The 22,042-nt window shown below is 59.4% G+C and overlaps 1 protein-coding gene across 1 annotated transcript in view; it reads left to right on the forward strand.

Moving 5' to 3' along the window:
* The first annotated feature begins 8,239 nt into the window (after positions 1–8,239).
* Positions 8,240–22,042, forward strand: part of SYT2 (synaptotagmin 2) — an 82,664-nt gene continuing 68,861 nt past the window's right edge. Inside the window, exon 1 of the mRNA XM_029228078.1 lies at positions 8,240–8,365. The gene's annotated coding sequence lies outside the window, so the exon portion shown is untranslated. The remainder of the gene's footprint in view (positions 8,366–22,042) is intronic.

A 22,042-nucleotide genomic window follows, 5' to 3' on the forward strand; every position in this document is an offset into this window, starting at 1 on the left:
GTTAACAGATGAAAAAAGATATGCTTACCTAAGTTGTATGTCCATCCACTTAAGAAACTAAAATTGAGAAAAATTAGTTTGGAGAGGTAAGGGCGTTTCTTTCCAGTAATCACATGCGTTGTCTATGATTTTCAGTTTCGGCTTCCTTTAAAATGGATAAAGAATTTAGACATTGTGAAGGAATTTGACTTTAGAATTCAAGATACTTATTTTCTCCAATCTTTTGTTAGAGTTTTCACCTGTACCTAATTTAACAGCAACTTTTTAAAGCAACTCAATCTAGTTTTTATAAAAACAGTTCTTCACACTCATAGGTTTATGTAATAATCAAAACATAATGGCTACAACAGACTGACTCGTGGGCAACTAGGAACAGGCGAGACCGGAAGAGGGCCGACTTCGGGCCAGGGAAGACCCGAGCCGGGGAGAAGCTGCCGTTGGCCAGTCGGGCGTCTACTGTCTTCACAGCTACCTGGTCCAGCTCTTGCAAGACTTCATAAGCTCCTGGGAGATAGCTCGGTGTCCTCTGGGCGGGGCCGTCCTGACCTGCCGGCCGGGTTCGGCCCACCAGGGCTTCTGTTCTCAGCGCGGGTGGCGAGCATCCCTGTCTCACGGGTGTGAGAGCTGAGGGGCGGCAGTCCTAGGAGCGTGGGCTTTGGAATCGGATGAGCCTGGTCTGGCTCTACGCCTACTCTAAGTGAGAGCCAGCCTCGGGGCTCTCAAAGATCTGAGCGTGCTGCCCGGGGCCGGCGAGCCTGCTGCACCCCTCTGCCCGTGCCCCACTGTTTTCTGTTCCTAGACAGCAGGGACTAGAGGGGGCAAGTGTGATGATCTAGGTCACTGCCATCGATGAGTCATCTGTGCCTTTGTGGCCCTGGTTGTGAGGGGCATTTACGTTACAGAGATGCCTTGAAATCTAGCCGCCCCCCAGATTCCTCACTAAGTTTCCTTTTCCCCACAGATATCAAGGACAGCGGTGTGTCTGTGATGGTGCTTGCCTTACTGTGCCTCTGCGTGTTCCCCGTGAGGCCAGGGTCTGTTGGGCACGGGCCTCCCAACCTTGTTGTGCTCGAGACATTGACTAGCTGAGGTCGTAGTGGACGTGGGTGCCCAGCCCGTTTCCTGCTCTCTTCATTCCCACCCCCACCCCCCGCCCTCCAAGAAACTTCTCAAGGAGGGAGAGTGAGCAAGTTAGAGGGCACTTGTTGCTGCATGAAGGGCAAGCAGTTCCCAGAAAGCAGAGCAGAAGGAGGCGGGAATGAGGCAGCGTGCCTGGGAACGGGGCTCTAGGCTCAGCGAGGCCCTACCGCCGCCCAAGGCTCTGCCCCTGGAGCCCTGCTCGTGGGTGCGGGCGGAGGTTTCTCTGGTCGGATCGGCCAGGAGAGGAGCAGAGTGGGCTCAGGCAATCTCTGGCCGCCTTAGACGTTACCAAGGCTCCAGCCCTGCCTAGCATGCCCCCTTCCCCAACTTCAGTCTTTGGGAAATGGGGAGGGAGGGATTGGGGACCAAGGCCCTCGGTGCAGGGATCACAGTTTACAGGATGACCACAGGGAAAGGCTGGGCCGGCAGAGGACTGAGCTGTGCTGACTGGGAGCCTCCCTGCTGGTTCCGGACCCCAGAGCCCCGAGCAAGCATCGTGGAGGTGTGGCCTGAGCAGGACTGCGGGGGCACTCCTGAGCCGGACCCCAAGCCTGTGTCCTAGAAATAACGCAGCCAGGCCTTCCCACTGTGCCGAGACCGCTGCACGGCACAGCGCTTTACGGTGGCCGGGTGCCGTTCTTAGGGCTTTACCCCCGCTCCGGAGCTGACATTCTCCCTTGGGTGTGCGGCCATGGCCGGAATTTTGATGCCAAATTGTGCCCTTAATCCTGAGCTTCAGGATTGGAAATAGGGAGCAGGTGGGTATCAGTCGAGGGAGGGACGTCCAGGTTCCTGAGGAGATTGTGCCTCCGTCCCGGCTTTTCTGTCCTAGCCTGAGCTCATGGCAATCACAGTTCTGGCCGACGACCGCAGTCTCTGAATGCGCCGACACAGTCGGGTGGCCCTCAGGACGATCCTGCAGGAGTGTCTCGCGAGCGGCAGAGGGCAACAGAGGGCCGGCGCCGGGCCGCTTTCCTGCCAGGTCCCTGAGCCGGGCCTCTGCGGCCCCTGCTGGAGCCCTGCCTGGGCCTCTCCGTCCTGCCTCTACGCCAGCGACTGCAATGTGGAGCACCTTAGAGGTTCCGCTCCGTTTAGGGGAGACTGAGTCGTGGACTTCAGTTGGGCAGTCAGGCCTTCTACCCAAGCTGCTGCTGGTCCCAGTTCTGTGCCCCGCGCGAATCTTGTAGATTCGGGGCCCACAGAACGTGGTTGCCGTCCCCGAGCACCTCAAGTCCAGTGGGGGAGGGGCCTGCGTAAACAGATCTTTGGGGTTTCTTGCTCTCATGGGCGTCACAACTGTGACGGGGTCAGAGAAGAGCTGCCCTTGGGTTATCTCACTACAAACTGGCCGTGTGGCCATGCTGAGGATGAAGGCCTGGCCCACTTGACTCCCTTCCCCGCCCCCCCACCCCCGACGCAATTGCCACCCAGTTCCCACCTAAGGGAATCAGAGATGCTGACTGCACGTTGTTCTGGGGAAGGGACAGGCCTTGCCTCCGAGTGGGACCCTTGGGTACAAACTCTGCTCATGTGAGTAGAGAAGATACCTTCAAGGACGCCCGGTGTGGCCAGAACAAGATGTATGTGTGGGGCGAACAACGACGAGAAATAATAAAAGCCGACATAGAGGAGCCAGGATTCAAACCCGGACAGTCTGATTCAGGAGTCTGAACCCGTACAAACAAGATGGAAGGCCTCTGTGTATCCTTGAGCCTAGCGTTTGGGATGTGTGGCTCCCCAGAGCAATAAAGAATTCCTAAAAACTCCACAGCAAAGTTTCTGATGCCCTTAAAGGCTGTGGGTTTTCTCCCACCACCAGTAGGGTGCAGCTCACAGAAGCCTTACTTTTAGAGAACTGAGTGACCTTTTGTTTTTGGCCTTAAACTTGTTTGGCTAATTCAAGTTGGAAATGCATTTCAGCTGCCTCGTTAAGGCCTGGGTATCGGCTGCTTCAGGATGCAGGCCTGGGTGCCGGCACCCTGCCCTTAGGGGCTCCTGGGGTGGGCAGAGGCACATCACTCGGGATGGAGGCCAGGCATAGCCGTTGAGATCCTGGCAATGAAAGCAAGTCAGCGCCAGGGAACAAGGCCTTTAGCGATGGGAGGGCCGTGGCTTCCAGGTGACTGGCCTGACTGGCCCGGCCTGAAGCAAGGGCTCTGTGGTAGCAGGGCCTTTTCTGGGCAGAAGCCCACAGTCAACACCCGCAGCCCAGATAAAGGAGCCATCAGGCCGTGCCGCTTGTGAGCCTACACATGCACGCACACATACACACGAGAATGACATAAGAGTGACGTATTCCCTGGCTCCGATGGAGCCTCTTCTGGGCCGGGTGTTTGGACCCCCTCCATTGATCCTCCCCTCATTCGCATGAAGTGAACTCACTTGCTAAGGACCCAGGCCTGTGGGAGGCAAGCTGAGATTTGAACCCAGGCGGCTGGGCTTCAGAACCCAAACTGGCCGGCAACACACATGCGGCCCCCTTTGATAAGCCAGCAGGGGAGGGGACCAGCCTGGGCCTCCAATCACCTGACATGAGTGGCTTTACTAAACCACAAACTTGACCGGGTTCCTCCTGTGTGTAGACGCCTTCAGTGGTCTCCGTTTGCTTCTGAAGAAAATCCTAACAGCCTGGTCTAGGGCCCGACCCCCGTGGTCTTGCCCTCGTGTCTGACCTTGCACAACCCCCCAGTCCCAGCACACGTGGCCCCCGGTGGGACTATTTTCCTGTCCCTAAAGCGTCAGAAGAGTAGTTGCCTGTTGTCAAGGTCCTGCTCAGGGTTTCTGAAGTCCTTTCTCAGTGGTGACAGCAGTGCCTCGGTAGGTGCTGGAGTCTCCATCCGACAGACTCGGGGGCTGAGCTTCAGAGAGTTAGGAGACACGCCCCTGGCCATGCAGCTTCCTGTCCGACCCACCAGTTCAACTGTCCACCTGACCTGCTGCTGCCATCTGGCCTAGAGGCACTGGAAAGTCACTTGGTCAGTCACTGCGGGACCCTTGCCGTCCCCCTGGGGGTCTCTCTCGGGTTCCAGTTGGTGCACGTGGTTTCCACCGTCTTCTCTAAGGAGGCCATGAGCCCTGGGCGGCGTGCAAGTGTTGGCCTCCGTGCCGCCAGCCCCTGGCGGATGCCTGATAGGCAACATCCTCAGTGATGGGAGAGCTGTGACTGGACAAGATGAGGCACGCGAATGAGGCTGAAGTCGAGGTTTTGCTCCAGATTTGCACCCGAGGCCCGGAGAAGGGTGGCTGGTGGCCCTGGGACACCCAAGCCGGCCCTGTGTCCATCAAGGCCTCTCCCCCTGCTGTCCTCTCCTCTGGCTTCCGGTGCTCACCTCGCCGGGCCCCACCAGGCCGTTCTGAGACACGACCTCAACACATAGAGAGTTCATGGACACGGGCATGGTAAAGGGCCCGGGTGAGTTATTCAGAAAATGTCTCAACTGATTTGCTTTTCACCCCCTCGATGGTCAGTGTCCTGAGAGCCATGGTTGCCCTTGGGAAAGAGGAGTCGTCCTGCCCGCTGTGGTTTCCAGCTCGGAGCACGCGCCCTGCACACGCCGGGGGGCACGCCCCTCTGTGCAGAGCCCCTCCTGCGTTTCTGGATTCACTGGAAGAGGGCCGGGGGGTCTGGGGAAGGGGCAGCCTAGTCCAGGAGAAACCTCTCCTCTCCTGGGGGAGTGAGAACCCGGGCTCAGAGGATTTACCTGGGACACAGGACTGACTGGAGCTTCACCGAGGAAGGAGGAAATACAGTGATAAAATCCGGTGTTTAAAATCATTACTCCCTTTGACTCTGAGAAAGAAGAGAAATCACGTTCACTTTCAGCCAAGTTAGGGGGTGGAAGAATGTGAAAAGAGGAAGGCCCCGTGATGTTCACTAGGTCCTTCGATCTGATAAGAATCTGAGATCGTTATCTTTGTGACTTAGTTTCTTGTCTATGCCAGGTATGGTCCTGAAAACCGTAAGATGCCCCCTCTCTGGCAGTGTGAAATTAGAGATGAGAAGGCCTCCTCCACCCTCCTCCCCATTCTGTAGTATTTAAAAGTTTCATTGGACTCACTTTTAAAAATTGTTTTTATTTTGTTCATTGCATGGGGAATAAACAATTATAGTTCACTTAATCAGCTTCCTGGAGGAGTTGGCCTTCACCGGCTTTTTTGGGTTTTTGGGGTTTTTTTAAATTAAAACGTTAAGATATTATGTGAATTGTATGATATTTAACTTTATCCATGTTTCATGTTTTGGCCCCATCTAACGAGTTAATGTCTTCTGTATTAAAAGCATTTTTATACAATAGCTAAAATTAAGTGGACTTTAGTGTGAAATATGTTGATGTAAGTAAATTCAAAATACATTTAAGCTTGGTATGTCTACGAAATCAGATTAGATGAAGGTCGCCAAGACCTGAGTGGCAGGAATTGCACAGAAGTGTTAGAAGCCTTCACTCTCTTACAAGCAGGAAAGCAGGTGTCTCAGTGGAGAGCTTCACCAAGGTCTGCCGAATTGTCAGGAACAATGCAAACTGCTCCAGAGAGTGACAGGATGGGCGGGGCGGGGGGGGGGTGTGCCGCGGGAGGATGGGAAGGGCAGGGTTGGGAGCGGTTTATGTTGGGAGGGGTGTGAAGAGAAAGCAGGGCCCGGGAGCTGCCCAGGCCCTGCGGTGTTACGGCGGCTCTGGCTGTGTTCTATCTGCTCTGATGGCAACAGCAGAGCTTTGACAGCTTCGTGAGGACAAAGACATCACCAGAACAGAGGGTGGGAGCAATCCAAGTGCCAGCAGACCTGTAAGAGAAGAAGATGGGCAAAAATGGGATTATTTAAGCAGATCAGCGGCCGGTGGACATTGGGGCAGGGAGTCTGGGTCCCCGGGGAGAGCCGTGATGGGGGAGATGCTGCTTTTCCCTCTGTGCCCTGTCTCCGACCTGGGAACAACCAGAAATGAAACAGCAGGAAGCACTTGTCCAGTAGAAAGTGGAGAAGCCACGTAACCGGGGGCTTATGGGCTCTTTATCCCTGGAGAACTCTCAAAACTAGGCAGCCCTCCCCCATCTTCATGGGTTCAAATGGTACTGCACGGAGACAGAGGGATTACCTTGGTGGCCTAGTTGAGCAGCAGTTCAGAGACGGTGGTCTAGGACGACCACGGACTCTTCTTTCAAAGGACAAACAGTTGAAAAGGAAGTATCTAATAACTGGCGGGTGGGTGGTGGACGTCCCTCCCACCCTTTCCTTTTCTAGCCCCTGAGCCCCGGGGAATGGACGCCAGGGGTGCTGAGCTCCCAGTCAGGTTTGTAGCCGACACTGCTGGTCCTGATGAAGTAAAAGAACATGGAGGCCGTGGCAAGGGACACCACATTTTTCGTGTAACTAGATTGACCATAGCCTTGACTCTCTAAATAGTCTGGGAGGCAGGCTGGCTCCCTCTGCCCCCTAGGTCCCCGGGCTCATTTAACAGATGCGGGGCCAGCAGGTAACACAGGTTTTGAGTGGAGTGGTGGGCGGCAAGGCGGCCCAGCTGGCCTGGCCGGGTTCTGTGGCAGAAGACCGCAGCCCTCTCTCCGGCCTGCGTCCTGCAGATTCTCCGTCAGCTGGGGAGAGCAGGAAGGAGTGACCCGAGCCCTTTAGGGAAGCAGCGGGGTCCTGGGACGCACTGGCTGAGGTAGGTAGCCTGATGACACCCTCCCTCGTGGCCGCGGATTCAGACTCCACTCCTGGCTTCGTCCTCTGCCTCTTGCCCGGTGAGTGGGTGTGACCTCCAGGCCTTGGGCGGGCACAGATTCAGTTTCATTTAGGATCCCCCAGGCCTTCCATCCCCTTGAGGCTGGGATGGCCTCCATGTTCTACCTCGTATTATCGGCCAAGTGATCTGGAAAAGCCCTGCTTCTCTCCCCGCCTCCCCCCTCCCCCCTCCCCTCTCCACAAAGCTTACCTTCTCTTTGCTTCCCGCCTACTGCGGTATTCCATCCCTCACTAAGTGTGTACTGAGGACTGACGTCAGGTCGGGCGCGTTCTGGCGGGAACCTCTCTGGGCATCCCTGGGAGAGGCAGGTGCCCGCAGTCCTGTTGTAAAGTTGACTGGAAATGAGCTCGCGAATATTCAGATAGTCGCACCGTGCTGCCAGGAGCTCCTGGCGCTGGCTCCTTCCCGCTGCCCCGGAAGGAAGAGCTCCACTTGGCGCTTGCCACCCCTGCCCCTTCTATCCACCACGGACAGTCTGCGGCTCCTTGGCCAAAGTACCATCGGGGGCCATTTCCTCCCTGCGAACCGCCCTCGTACCCACCTAGAGGGCTGTCCTCGGCACTGAGAGGCCAGCGCGTGTGGAAACCCCTGTCATGTAGTGAATGGCCATCCCCACTCCCTCTGGGTCCTCCTCCTGCCCACCCTCCCCGTTCTCTCACCTGCCCCAGGCACCTTTAACTTCTCCCAAGCATCCTCCCCTTCCTCCCCAACCCTTTAGGCTCAGAAGCCCCTCCCTCCAGGTGACAACTGCAGGTAGAGGTGGCCTTACGAGGAGGAGGAGGACGGCGAGGGGAGGGGCTTAGAGATCCCAAATGGCTACGGGGCTCCTGAGGCCAATAATGGAGCCTCGAGCTGCAGTGGGCTGGGGAGGCTGGGGCGAAGGAGCTGGCCCTACAGAGACAGCCCATCTCGGGCGGGGACTACGAGACCCGGTTCCGGTTCGACTCTCCCTGACCCTGAGCAGCAGCCGTGACCTTGAGCAGGAAGTGGGGGGGGCGGGGACGGGCGCTGAGAGCTCAGAGGGACCGCGCGAAGAGGTACCCGGGTCTGCTCAGGGCAGGCCCGCCCCTGCACCTCCTCGTCCTCCGCCCCTCCTCCCGGACTCCGCCCCCTCCTGTCATGTCTGCTCCTCCTCCCGGACTCCGCCCCCTCCTGTCAGGTCTCCACCTCCTCCCCGGACCCCGCCCCCTCCTCCTGGTCCCCTCTCCCTCCTCCCCTTCCCTCCCCCCTCCTCTGGGACCCCGCCCCCTCCTCCGACCCCGCCCCCAGCCTCCTCCCCGCACTGCAGCGCGCACCACGGGTCGCGCGCCTCCCTGGCAGCAACGCCGGCTGCAAGCTCAGCAAGTCTTGCGGCAAAGACACTCGGTCTGAGTTGGGGCCGGGGCGCAGCGGGACTCTGGGCCGGGAGCGGACGCCCCCTCGACCGTCGCCTGCAGCCCGCCGCGCCTCACTTCGGGGACCCGGGTCTCTCCTGGCTGGCCACCCCGGTGAGTCGTACCCCCGCGCCGTGGGGGGCACCGGCCTCCGCCTCCGAAGTTTCTGCTACTGAGCCGAGGGGCCTCGGGTGGGGTCTGCTCCCAGCGGTGGGTGGGGTCGGGGAACTTTGAGGCCAAGGGGGCCTGGCGCCCGCCCCGTCCTTTGGGGGGAGTTTGCACGCGTCCAGATGAAGCTTCGTTTGGGGAGCTGGACCCGAGCGGCGAGCAGTCGGCTGCGCTGCCGGTTTGGGGCGGGAGGAGGGGACAGATTTCTGCCCTGGGCACCCCGGGGCGAGCTGCAGGGCAAAGGGGCGGCCGACGTCCCTTGAACCCCCGGCCTCTGCGCCCCCTGCCCTTCCCGCGTCTCCGGGACGCCCCCACTCGCGTCTCGCCCACCCCTGCCGCCTGAGCGGTCTCCAACGGAGGTTCTCTTGCCCCCGCCTCAAGATTCGGGGACCGCCGGCCCCGCCGTCGTGGGGGAGGGGGGGCGGGCGGGGAGGGTCCTAGAGCTCCGGGAGGCGGAGACCCTGGATGGGGAGAAGGCGAGGAGGCAAAGTACGGGGATTATCTGGAAGTGAGGGTCCGGAGGAGCTGGGACAAGGGCCGCGAGGGGGATGGAGGCGCCCCTCACCTCCTCCAAATCTCATGACTCAGCAGACCTAGGACGTCCCGTCCCGCGGCAGCCCTCCGCCCCCGCTGGGCGCCCAGACCCACCCGCCTCCTGGGCTCCTTCATTTACTCTCCCGCTTGGGGTTTCCCCTTCCCCTGCCTCTATTCCCTCCCCGTCTCAGGACACCGGGTGGTTATTTTTTAACTAAAAAGATAGGTGATTTATCGTTTCTCCTTCCCCCTTTTCATTCCCACATTCCACAGGTGCCTCCAGGACACCCCCAGCCCATGGTGTGTGTGTGTGAGGGGGGCCGCCAAAGCCCCATCTCTCCCCTCTGCAGCATCCTCCCCCCCGCCGCTGTTAGGGTAGAGGATTAAGTACTCGCTGCTGCTTTCTCCTGTGGTGGCCGAGAGAAAGCGGCACAAGGACAGAGGAGGCAGTGGCCCAGAAGGGGACACTGCAGTGGGGAGAGAGGGCTGCCCAGATTGGAGTGGGGTGGGCTCAAGGCCCAGGAAGTCCTTAGGATCCAGGGCTACCGAGAAAGACAGGAGGGTGGGCTAGGATCTGACCTGGAGAGCTGGGGGACCCCCTCCCCCCTCCCCCCACCCCACCCCTGCTTCGGCCCTGGGGGGAGGCTCCCATGTATAATAGATGGTCCTCGACCCACCCATCCAGCTCCCCATAACCTGGGCACTTCATCAGAGGGTGTGACTGTAAGAACAGGGCAGCCTTAATCCTCCCAAGTCATCTCCCCCTGCTTAGGTGCGACAAGTCCAGTCTCCAGGCTGCTAGAAGCATCTCTGTTACCACCAGAGAAGCCAGAGAGCCGTGCCCAGTGCCCCTGCAACCCAGGCACAGGGGCCGGTGGGAGGGGCAGGGCAGCTCTGATGCAGTGGGACGTGCCTGGCGTCCTGGTGAGCAGCGGCCTGGCAGGCACTGCAAGCTGCGGCCTGTGTCTGGGCTGTGGGGGTGAGTCAGCGCCAGGGGTCCTGGCCCGGCACGCTGCAGCCTGGCCCGGAGTACCTGGCCCCAGCCCTTCTCCTCTCCACGGCCCCAGGGAATGACCAGTGCTACCTGGGTCCTCACCCCAGGCTCCTCTCTGCGGGTGAACTTCCCCTGCCCTGCTGGCTCTTGGACAGATGACCCTGGGGGGCCTGGCTTTTTCTGGGCACCTCTTGGGCTTGAGGCTCGCCCCTCCCCTTCCTGCCTTGTCCAAGAAGGAGCTGACGCAGAGGTAAGCGTTCCACTTCTAGCCTCACGTGGACCGGGCCCTCTGTCCCCGGGAAGTAGAGCCCAGCCTGCTGTACTGAGAGTCTGTTTTGTTCCGCAGTCCAGGACTTTTTTCCCGGCAACAGTTTTTAGGTGGGGGGGATTATGCAAATATAATTTTCATTTTTTCAGCTTTGGGACCTGCTACCCACCAGTCAGGACCAGGGAAAGAGAAAGGTGTTAGTGTTTGTAAACGTTGCCCTTTCCCTACAGAAGAGCTTGCAACTGGCTTCATCTCATAACTGGTGTTGGTTTTATCCCTGGGCAAAGCGCGCCCCTAGTTGCAGACCTGGCAGGGGCAGGGAGACCCTTTCTGAAGCTGGGCCGGGCTCTCCTGACTTTGTACTGCAGCCGGAGGGCATCCTCCCTTTTACCCTCAGGCAGCTTCCGGGAAGATGCCACAGGGCTGTCCCTGGCACAGCAGAGACCTGCAGAAGTCTCTTCCCTGTCCTCTCCAAGCCAATCAATATTCCCCAGCCCCAGGCAAGTGTGACCTCTACTGGCCCCTCTGTCTCCCGCTGGGCGCTCAGCTGGGTCCCCTCAGGCAGAGGGCAGCAGGTGTGTGGGCTGGGAGCGGGTGTGGGGACGGTGGGGATGGCAGGGGAGGAGGCTGGGGCTCCTGGGCTGGGACAGTGGGACTCGCCGCCCCCTCCCTGGACAGAGCGTCCTCACGGGTGGTCCAAGGCTGTAGATGAGGAGGGACTGTTTCCCCTGGCGCTGCGGTTGGGTAGTTGGACTTTCGTGATGTAGGTTCTAGCTGAAGCTGGGCTCGCTTTTCTTGAGCCAGACAACACAGGGTCCAGGGTGATGGGGACGCTCTTTCAGAACCGGAATGGCAGCCAGAGGGAATAGTAGCAGGTGCTCACTCAGTACGGGGGCGGTGTGGTTGATGTAGGAGGCAGCGAAGCATAGAGGCTGGGAGCCCTGCAGGCCTGGGTTCAAATCTCCTGGGCACTAATTACAGAGTGTGACTTTATTAATTCAACAAGTGCTTGTTGGTGAGCCCTACTATGTGCCAGGCTCTGTTCTAGTCACTGTGGATGCCACGGTGAGCACAGCAGACGGAATCCCTGGCATTTTGGATTTTGCGTTCCTTGGGACCGAGGCAAGTTACTTAGCTGCTCTGAGTGTCAGGTTCTGCATCACTCAGCTGTTAGTTTCTGAGAGTCTGCTATCTGCAAGGGGCTATGCTAGGCAGTGGAGATTCAGTGGGGACGAAACAGACCTGGTTCCTGTCTTCATGGCACTTTCGGTCTAGTGAGTAACACAATTAAACAGATAATTACATAGGTAATTAATCACGACTGTGACAGGTGTTAGGCGAGCGTACAGGATGCTTGGAGAGCACATAATGGGCTAACCTGACCAGGTTTGGTGAGCTCCATCTATAAAACAGAGGTGGTAACACTCACTCCACAGGGTAGTAAGCACTCAATAACTGGTAACTGTTAACATAGCCCGCTGGACAGATAAAATTCTAAACTCTCCAGGTGAACAATCGCTGCACAGACAGCGGGTTGATATCCGTCATCCACTCGGTCAGAGGAGCTGGGGTCCAGTCCTGCGCTCTCAGTGAGGAGGAAGCCCGCGCTGAGCTACGGGGCTTCCTGGAGGAGTGTCACAGTGGATGTTTATTTGAGGCCAGGTGGTGACTGGAGCCAGATAGCCTGGGTTCCCTCGGGCTCTGCCACTCACCCCGACTGTGGGCAAGTTAACCAAACTCTGTTTCTCAGTCTCCCCATCAGTAGAATGGAGATAAAACTCACACGTGTGACACAGGTTCTTGGTGAGGATTAAATGAATTAATTCCAGGAACGTGCTTGGAGCAGTGCACAGCGCCGGGAGCACCGTGGAAGCGCTTTTATCATTATTGTGTTGCCTCCTACCGCTTAGATGGCTCCTTCTGGGTTCTGCAGCTGGACTGGGCACTTCCCCCTTGGCTTTTCTTAAAAACTCAAGGGAAGGAGCAGCTATAGCTTCCTTGGGCACTCTTCCAGCGATTCATCCATCTGACTTGCAGGTAGCTATTTATGCCTCCCCCGCCATGTCTTACCAAAGCTTAATTTTGGGGAAGGATGTGTCCCAGAATTCTTCATTTTCATTCCTGAACTGAGAGTTCAGGGTAGTGGCCAGAGTGATGGGTAGATTTGGATCCTGGCCAGTCATTGTGAGTCCGGACTGCAGGGAGCCCCTGGCCACCAGCCCCTCCCCGAAAGACGTCTGAACTTCAGCCAGGGGTCCAAAGTTACACACCAAGGAGGATCCCCAAATGCATGGGGCGCAGAGGTGTCCTGAAAGCCCCCTCTCCAGATACTCTCCACCAGAGTTCCTCACCTATCTGGCCGTGGGACCTTCTGACTGAACACCAGGGTCTGGAGGTTGGATGCTAGGCCCCTTCCAGACCTGGCCGCTTAGGAAAGTGGGGTACGAGTTGCCGGGGCCATTATAATGGTTACTGAACCTCAGAGGGTTTGGTGCTACCGGGCAGCCCCCAGATTGGGGGTCGGGCAAAAGAAGAAGGAGCCTGGGTGCCGTTTTGAAGTCAGGACAGACTCATCTCTGGCTACCTGTCTGGGGCCTTGGAGCTCAGCGTTCACTGTGGGCAGAGCCACAGTGGCCGGCGTGGCCGGGGGGACACAGAGCTGGGTGCCGACCCGCTGCTTCATCAAGTCCTCCTCTCCCTCAGTCCATCCCCTGTGACGAAGCCTTTGCATCTCTTGTCACTGTGGTCCTCAGAACAGCCATCCCTGTCCCATTTCACCGTGAGGAGGCAAAGGCCCAGGGAAGTTATCTGACTTGTTCAGAATCTCACACCACTGAGGGGCGTCCTGGGGGCTCTCCTCCCCTCCCTGCCCCTTCCCACCAACTCTGCCTGTGGAGCCCTCGACAAACACGCTCACGGGTCCTCAGGGATGAGGCCATTCATACTCTGAGCACAAGCAACAGATGTTTACCAGATGAGGTGGTGCCCCCTTGGCAAAATTGAGTCGGCCTCCTTTGCTGGTGCTGGGTTTTCGTGGGACTCGCCATGGGGCTTGGGCAGCCTCAGGAGCGCCTGCCCTGAAGGGGGCGGGGGGAGCCGTGGTGGGTGTGCCAGAGAGACGGTGGGGCCCCGGCCTCAGTAGCCTCGTCTGAGTGGGATGCTGCCTTGGCACCAGAAGCCTCCGCAAGGTCCGAATTCTCTAATTACAGGCTTCCTCTGCCTCCCAGCAGCAGCAGGACATAGGCCTGTGTACACGCGTGTGTGTATACACCTGTGTGCACGCATACATGTGTGTGCATGCATGTTGGGGGCCGTGGGGACCGACTGGATAGAGAGGGGCTCCTTGGGAAGCAGAGGGAAATGGGATCTAGTTGGTGTCTGACTGCTTGTCCTTCACGTGCGGGCTTGAGAAGGCAGGATCCTCGAGGAACTCACAGCCCTGCTCCCGGCCTGGCCGGCAAGGGCGGCTAGAGCCACCCACAGGCTCTGCTTTGCTCCCTCCCTTCCACTTCCAGTGCAGATGGGCTAAGACCTACTCCTAAAAGGTGCCCGTGCAGAAGGGAGCAACGTGGGAGTGCCCCCACGGGGCAGGGCGTGGCGCCTGGGGGCTGGGCCTCCAGGCACTCCTGGCCCAAGACAGCTGCCCCCCAGAGCCAGGTTTCCTCTGAATGTGGAGCCCTCTGTGCCCTCCGCCAAGAAGCTGGGAAGCCTGAACCCCATCGCTGGACACCCCGGGACCGGGCTAGGACCACGGCCGGGCAGGGGGAGGCTCCCCTGAGGCCTTTGTGGGGACCAGGCGCCTCTGAGTGGGACGGGACATCCTCAGCCATGGAGCGCCCTAGCAGGGCTTCCCATAACTGGGCTGATGCCGTGGCCCTGGAATTCAGCACTTAGGGAAGCTTGCAGTTAGAGCATAATTCACCCATGCCACGCACTTAGTACCGAGGGTAACGGCTGTAACCGTGAGCCTGGCGCTAGGGGGACGGGAGCAGAGGTGAACGGAGGAGTGGGAGGGGCTCTGAGACTGAGGATGGGGGGCCGAAGGCACTTAACCCTCCCCGCAGCCCAGCAGAGGCAGGGGGACGGAGGCCAAATCACGGAAGCACACCCCAGGCCTCCTGCATGCCCTTTAGCTCAGGCTGCCCGGCAGGGGCAGGGGGGTGACAGCGGCAGCTGGTCGCTGGGGAGGCGGGGGGCAGATGGCCCTGCACCCAGCTTCCTGCTCGGTGTGGAGAAAGAGCAGACTTAGCACCGACTGCGGCGGGTGTGCGAGCAAGAGGGGCTGCCTTGCACCTTCAGCTCTCAACCCGTCTTCCCCTTTCTCCCTGTAGCCCCTTCCTCACGCCTGGGCCTAGGTTCGGGCTCCTCTGAAGTACAGATGCTGTGCTGTCAGCCCCAGGTGGGGTGGGCACGCGTGTGTGGCCTGGGGCCCGTGGGGCTGCCTGTCTGTCCCCTCCCGAAGCAGAGGTGACATCCCCAGGTCAGCTTTGGACTGCAAGGACCCTCCCCGAGGGCGGGAAGGTGTGCGTGGAGTGTCTCCTCCTGACCTTGACTCTGGTCTGAACTGATGGCCCCGAGTCTCGGGTGTGTCCTTCTTTTGGAAAGTGACCGAGGGAGCAACTTTCCTGCTGTTTGCAAAAATGAAGCCCTTTGTGACCTTTGTGACCTTTGTGACCTCCTGTGTGTGTTTGCACAAAAGCCAGCACACCATCCTGCATCTCTGTCCTCCTGGGGCTGCCTGCCTCCCCCTTCACTGTCAGCTCTGGTCCCTTGTGCCCACTGACGTGGGCCCACCTCAGGCCCAGTGATGGGGTCGGAGGTCAGGGGCCAGGCCCTTGGGTTCCCTGTACCCACCTGGAGGGAGGGGTGCAGGGAGGGTAAACAAGAACCTGGGGGCCGAGTGCTTGGGATGCCAGGAAGGAGGGATGGGGGCTGACGCCCAGCCCCACCGCCAGGACCCAAGGAAGGTGGAGGTGTGGCCGGCTCGCTGTGAGCAGAAAGCGCAGGGTTAAGTGACGGGAGGGGACGGGGCTGGCTCTCCCAGTGTGACTCTCCCACGGGGAGGAAAAGGCATCCCTTTAATGAGGCTGCCCTGGCTCCAGATCCATCCTGGCTCTGCAGGGAGGGAGCACAGATCCATCCTGGCCCTGCAGAGGGGAGCACAGCCAAGAAATTGGATTAGCTTTTTGATGCTGGGACCTGGGCGCTGCTGGGGGCAGGGAGGGGACAGGGCCCAGCCCGCGGTCTGCAGCCGCCCTGAGGTCTGAGGCTTCCTGGGGAGACCCGGGCCCACCCCCAGCCAAGCAGGGCTCCTGCTGGAGGAGCAGCAGGGGCACCCAGGGGTCACGGACGGTGACAGAAGCCAGGTCCCCCCCCCCCCCGCAGAGGCTGGGAGGCGTCCCCAGGCTTCCCCCAGGGGTAGGTGGCGAGCGGGGTGCAGGGGGTTATGGGAAGGCAGATCCAGCGCCGTGGTGTCCGGGGTGGGAAGGACAGGAAGTCTTGCCATCTGTTCCACGGCTTCCGGGCTCTGGCTCTAAGAGGCTGGGGTCAGATCATCCCGGGAGGGTGAGCAGAGGGCGGGGAGGCCTGGAGGCTACTGGAAGGGCTGCCTCGGGCAAGGGTAGGTGTCTGCACCCGCGCACTGGACCGTGTGGGGCCCCACGTCCTGCTCTTCGCGGCCACGCCAGGTGAGTGACGCGCTGGCACGTGGCTGCTTCCGACTCAGCCATCCTGGGCTACACCCGCCGTAGTCCAGGAGTGGGGAGAGACCAAGACAGGAAAAGATGGGTTCCGCCAGCCCCGGATGAGAAGGGTCACTGGAGCAGTTGGTCCTTTCCTGGGGAGGGCGGTGGGTGTTCAGACCCTGGACGTGTCCCGTGGGGTCTTCCAGCTGCAGCGGGAGTTCTTTGCTCTCCAGCTGTCCTCCCCTCCGGCTCATCCTCCTTGTACCCAGGAGCTGACGGTGGGCCCTGGGCTGGCACTAGTGGGCAGAGAACTCAAGAGTGACTGGAGGTGCTCAGAGGATGGCAGGGCCTCCCTAGGGCGGGTTGGGACTCCCAGGACTCTCAGTTCTGGGGCCCTGGGCTCTGGCCCTTAATGAACGAGAGAGATCCGAAGCGGCCCCCTTTCCAGAGAGCAGTTCCTTCTTGTCTGGGGTTTGCGGCACTTCCGGGCATGTGGCTCACGGTAGGAAGGAGCCACGATTTCACACAAACACTCAAGGCACACCCGCTGTGCACACACGGCTGGCAGCCTGCCCGTGGGCACGGGTTCCTCTCTCTCACATCCTTTGGAAATTGAGGACGAAATTGACCCTGAGGCCGTATGTCCAGGCTGCAGCTCCTCCTGGAGGGTGTCGCTCAGGGGCTGCAGGGGCTTGGTGCGGGGTGGGTGAGATGATGTGTCTGTGTCAGGACCTGGCGCCCTGCCCCGGTGACAGAGGTGTTTGGGGAAGGATGAGGGGGGAAAGGCACGTACAAAAGCATGTAGACTCATTCACTCCTTCCAGCAGCTTGAAGGCTCGCCTGAAGCAGGGGCCTCTCAAACCAGCCCCCAGTGTCAAGCATCCTTTCTGTGCTTGAGTTCTCCAGGGGAGGAAAGTCACGACGTTGCCTGTCCTCCGTCCTCAGTGTTGGAGATGGTAGAGAAGCAGGGCCCCCGGCCTCACAGCCCCTCCTTGTGTGTCCCTGGCCAGGCCCCCAGCCCCTCCAGCCTCACTCGTTCATTCCGCCCACGACCAGGCACTCCGCTGGAACAGAGCCTACAGGTCCCTGCCCTCGCGGCCCTTACAGTCTGAGGAGGCAGGACAGTAAACAAAAGATGGGGGGAGGTGTCAGGTCCTCTTGGAAATGAGTTTTTGAGCATGAACTGTCCCTAGTTCATGTCTCTTGATGACACATGTGGCTAACTCTGCAGTTGTTACACTCAATCACATGGAGCCCAATTACACCTTTGCTCTCTTGTCCTGCTGTAATAGAAATATGGCTTCTAAGAAGTGTATTAGTTGCTGGTGATGTGATTGCTGGGGGTGGGGGGTGCTGGGCTTGGGGGTTAAGGGAGGCCAGGGTGTTTCACGTTTCAGACCCAGAAACAAGGGTGGGGGATAGGCTCCTCCAGGGCTTCTCCTCAGGGGACCCTGGGGAAGTGCTGTCCCTGGAAATGGGAGGATCAGATGCCCTCTCGAGGGGCCTTTGTGTCCTTGGACTTTTTTGTTGTCGTTACCCGTGGCCACAGGTTCTCCATGTGTATGTGGGTCGGGGGGGTCCGTGCCCCACTTCCAACGAGGGAGACTCTCCACATCTTTAAAAATGATTCACGATGTCAGAAAGGCAATAGGATTAACCTAAAGCGTGAAGTATTTCAAGTGGATGCAAGAGGAGTTTCTGAACAATAAACGTTGTTAGACATTGTGACAGAAGACCGAGCAGGTGGTGAGTCCTCCCTCCCAGAGGAGAGTCTGGGCCAGCGTAGGTTTAGGAGAGGGTAGACTGACCACCACAACTGCCTCCCTCCTAGGGTCTGTGTGGGGAGAGCTATGTGCCGGTGTCACCATGTTCAGTGGGTGCATCTCAGTGTGTGTGGGGGGGAGAATAGCGTTGGGCGAGAGGGGCTTAGCAGGGTGAAAGCCCCCTTCCTCCGTGCCGTGACGCTATCTCCAAGGTGAGGGGTGGTGTGCGTGGGTGTGCGTGTGTGTGTGTGTGTGTGTGTGTGTGTGTGTGTGTGTGTGGACTCAGCGTCAGGAGACTTCAGTTGTGAGAGTCAAGCCTGCAGGAGACCTCGCAGATGCTCCCACCACCTGTTCTGCCCATTTAAATCCAGGAGGCTGTGCATGTCCTGCTGAAACGGCTCTTTTGTATGTGGTCCATTCACACATGCGGAATGTTTGCCCTGCAACAGGCCACCATCACTCAACCTCAGTAGTGAAGGGACAGTAGAGAACCAGGTCCCTGAGGAATACGGCTTCTCGGTTTTTCAGCAAGGACTCCAGGCTGGGGCTCAGGATAGACTCAGCCCCTTCTTTTCAACACAACCCTGATGTTGTTCCAAATGTTCCCAACGAATCTCAGGGTTTATGCTAGAAACACATAAACCTAATCTGAAGTTACTTTGCCACCAACAGAGGACGGATGGACAGTGCATTAATGTTTTGACACTCCTCCCACTAGACTCCAAGGACCCCCCCCCCCCCAGAAGGGTCACGGTCACGGTTCTGGACTTTGGACGTGTGACCTTGAAAGATCCTGACACCTGACCTCCAGCTTCTTGGCAGGACCCTTCAGAATCCCCCCACACCCTTGAAAGGTTCTCCTGTTGCATATCCTCCACATTTCTCTTGTGAATTCCTTCTTTGAAAGTTTCCCCTTGGGAACCCTGGGACTCACCAGATCAGTCCTGTTTTCTCACTTTTAACTTCTCTGAACGGACCGTATCTCAGCATCTCCGCTCAGGTGCGCACGCCCAGTTCAGGTGACGAGCAGAGGTGGGTGTTGGAGTGCTGCGCTTCCCCGTTCCCGTGCTCCGGGACATCTGCCTGTTTATCCTCCCTCCTTGCAGAAGGATGGACCCCCCCCCCGCCCCCCCCCCCGCCCGCAATGCCAAGGCCCCCCGCGGGGCTGACAGCGCGCGGGGCGGCGGCGGTTCAGCACCACGGACAGAGCCCCGCGCGCCTCAGTTGATGGAGGGTCCCGGCTGCGTCCTAACCTTCGGCGGAGACAGAGGCGGGGGTGAGGGGACAACCAGTGTGGTGGATACTGTTCCCTCTCTTTGAGACCGTGGCCGAGCCGCCTTTTCCCCCGGGTCCTACTTCTTACGATAAGATGGGGGCACGGGCTCCAAGCACCTCTGCCGTGAGCCCGTGTCTGGGACGCCTTTAGCAGGAGGCCCTCAGGAGCAGTTTGACGCGTGTGACCTGGGTTGGGACGGTTAGCTTGTGGGCGTTAGGGACACACGACACACGACCTCAGGCCCTGGAATCCGGCTGCGGCCTCCTAGTGTCAGCGACTTCGTCCCTCTGGCCCTTATCCTGCCGCCTCACTGCCCACTCCTCTCGTGCGGACACCAGCCTGGGCTGGTGGGAGGGGCAGGCTTTTGCGAGGACCCAGCAGGAAGCGAGGCTGGGGTGGGCCTCCCTGGAGCGGGGGCTGCACCAGGATTCGAGACTGGTGGGTCAGAGCGGGCGTGAGGGCTGAGCTGGGGGCCGCCTGCAGTCGGGGTGGGGCGTGGCCGGGTAGGAGGGGGCGGGACCAGCTGCCGGGGCAGGTGGGCAGGGGCTGGCGGCTCTCCAGAGCTCTAAGGGCCCTGTAGCTGGGCAGCGCTGCTTTCCGGCCTCTCGATTCATCTGAGCAGGCTCATTCCTCTGCTTCCAGAGCTCAGGATGCCCTGCAGGTGGAGGAGGTCTCTTCCGCCTCTGTTCCTTCCCTTTCTCTCCTTCCCCACCCACAGCTCCACCTGGACCACCACATACCTTCCAAAACGGATAATCCACGCCCTCCCGTGTCCCTGTCTAGTGCACGTGGCCAGGGCAGAAGGTGTAACTGTCACCCCTTGAGTCACGAGAGGCAGGCAGCCCAGGTGCCACCCTCCTTATGGGGTCACTAGGACCCTCCAGGACTCACCTAACAAAAGGGAGAAACCACGCAATAGTCAGGTTACCTGCTGTCTCCCCTTTGGTGCCTCTCCCTGCAAACTCCGCTCAGAGATGCCAGTGCCTACTTGGTGTCCCTGCCACCCAGGCCTCCCCTCCCCTGCCCCGCCCCCGGGCTGTATTTGGGGCAGTGCTTCCTCGTGCCATTCATAACACCGGGTGGACGGCTGCCTTCCTTACCCGCGGGCAGAACCAGGTCCGGGAGTAGGGCAGGGCAGGGACAGTGAGGCAGATCCTGGCAGAGAAGACAGCTGGGCGCACGCATGGGTACAGTGTCCTTGTGGGCGGGGGCCCTGGGGGAGCAAGCTGGGCGCCTCGGCCTCACTGCTGCGAGCTCCAGGCTCTGGTCCAAAGGAGACCTGATTCCCCGTCTCATCTCCTGCTGGGCCAGTGAACAGCAGCTGATCCACAAAGACTGACCGTGACCCACTCTTATGAAGGCGGTCAGCAAGGACTCGGGCTCTGCTGGGTGTAAACTAGTGTCGTGTTTGGCGCCTGGCCCTTGGAAGATGCCGAGTAAATGTTTACTGGGCGAATGCTGACGGGAGGGCCTTGTCCGCGGGTGGGTTCAGTGGTTGCGCTGTTGGAGGGCCCTGCAGCACTGCTGGCTCGGTCCTGAGGGCCTGTCCTTTTTGACTTTTATTTTATTTATTTTTTAAAGATCTGTTTTTTGATGTGGACCATTTTAAAAGTCTTTATTGAGTCTGTTACAATATCGCTTCTGTTTTATGTTTCGGTTTTTGGCCGCGAGGCATGTGGGATCTCAGCACCGCCCCCCGCTCCACCGACCAGGGATCGAACCCGCACCCCCTGCATTGGAAGGCGCAGTCCCAACCACTGGACCAGCAGGGAAGTCCCTCCTCTTTGACTTTTGGAGTCCAGGATCCTGTGACCTCTCCTTGCGGAAAGGAGACCTTCAGGATGGGGCCGGGGCTGGGCTGGCAGTGGGCGTCTTTCTGGGGACACGGAGCCTGGGACCTTTTGCGCAGGCACCTCTGCCACCAGACATGCCTGTCGACCTTGACAGAGAGCAGGTCTCTCTGCTTCTTGGTTCTTGGAAATCCTTGCTGTAAGGCTCCTGTGTGCCGGCCTTAGCTTGGCCTGTGACGTGCTGGCCGTGTGTTCAGCGGGATGATAGCCATCTGACTATCGTGTACACGTTCCAGAGGTGGGCGCTCGTGAGACCCGGGGTGGGCGGGGCGGGGGGGGGGCGGGATGGGAGAGGTGATCGACTGCCTTTGGGGGAGTGGAGGTAGGGTGGTGGTGGGACCCGCTCCAGCAACTCCCGGGCTGCGTGCCTGGCTCTGGCCCTGACATGGATGAATAATTGATGGTGACTGATGGATCACTGCTCCTGTATGAAAGACTGAGCGGGGCTGGAGCAGGCTGGGGTAATCAGATGTTACCCGCTGCCCTCCTGGGAGGTGTGGGACTCCTGGCTCTCCCCGACTCTCAGAGCCCTGGGGTGGGGGGTTCTTCCCCGGGAGGAACGGGGTTTTGTGCAAGGGGGCCGGTGGGGCAGCCTTCTCAGGGTGAACTTTGAGGGGGAGGGGCAGGGCCCAGAGTCCTTAATTCTGGGGACAGGACTTGCCTACTTTGTGGGGTGTCTCTGCTGCCCAGTGTTTGGAATGTCAGTGAACTGGCAGGCAGCGGGGCAGGGGGCAGGCAGCCCCCGGGGTGTCTGCGAGGCAGTGGGACACTGAGGGTGGACAGAGGGTCCACCCACAATGCCTGCTGCTGGGGACTTAAAGCAGTGGTGGAGAATGGCCTTCTCTACGGATGAGGAAGGACACTCAGAGGATTTAAGTGATTTGCCTAAGGTCATATGGCTGGTGGGTAGTAAATGATGTCATTGGGATCCCGGGATAGAATTACAGCCACAGCAGCTGAGAAGGCTGGCTGGTCCCTGTGGGGGATGGGAGGATGGGAATGTCTGTGTGTGTGTGTGTGTGTGTGTGTGTGTGTGTGTGTGTGTGTCGGGCAGAGTCTGCTGTGCTCGGGGTGTGTGCTTAGGGGTCGGCACCAGCCTCCTCCCTCGCCCCCCCTCCCCCGCCCCGCCGCTGCTGATCAGCTCTGCAGGGTGCACAGCACAGCAGAGACCGCGTTTAGGGAGGAGCCTGGGCCAGGATTTGCTCGGGGCCTGGCTCCATGGTGGGGATGGAGGGAGAGCCTTCCCCCGCGGAG

Source organism: Monodon monoceros, unplaced genomic scaffold (genome assembly GCF_005190385.1).
Source record: "Monodon monoceros isolate NGI ecotype Baffin Bay Population unplaced genomic scaffold, NGI_Narwhal_1 Super_Scaffold_18, whole genome shotgun sequence".
In the NCBI taxonomy this organism is placed as follows: Eukaryota; Metazoa; Chordata; class Mammalia; order Artiodactyla; family Monodontidae; genus Monodon; species Monodon monoceros.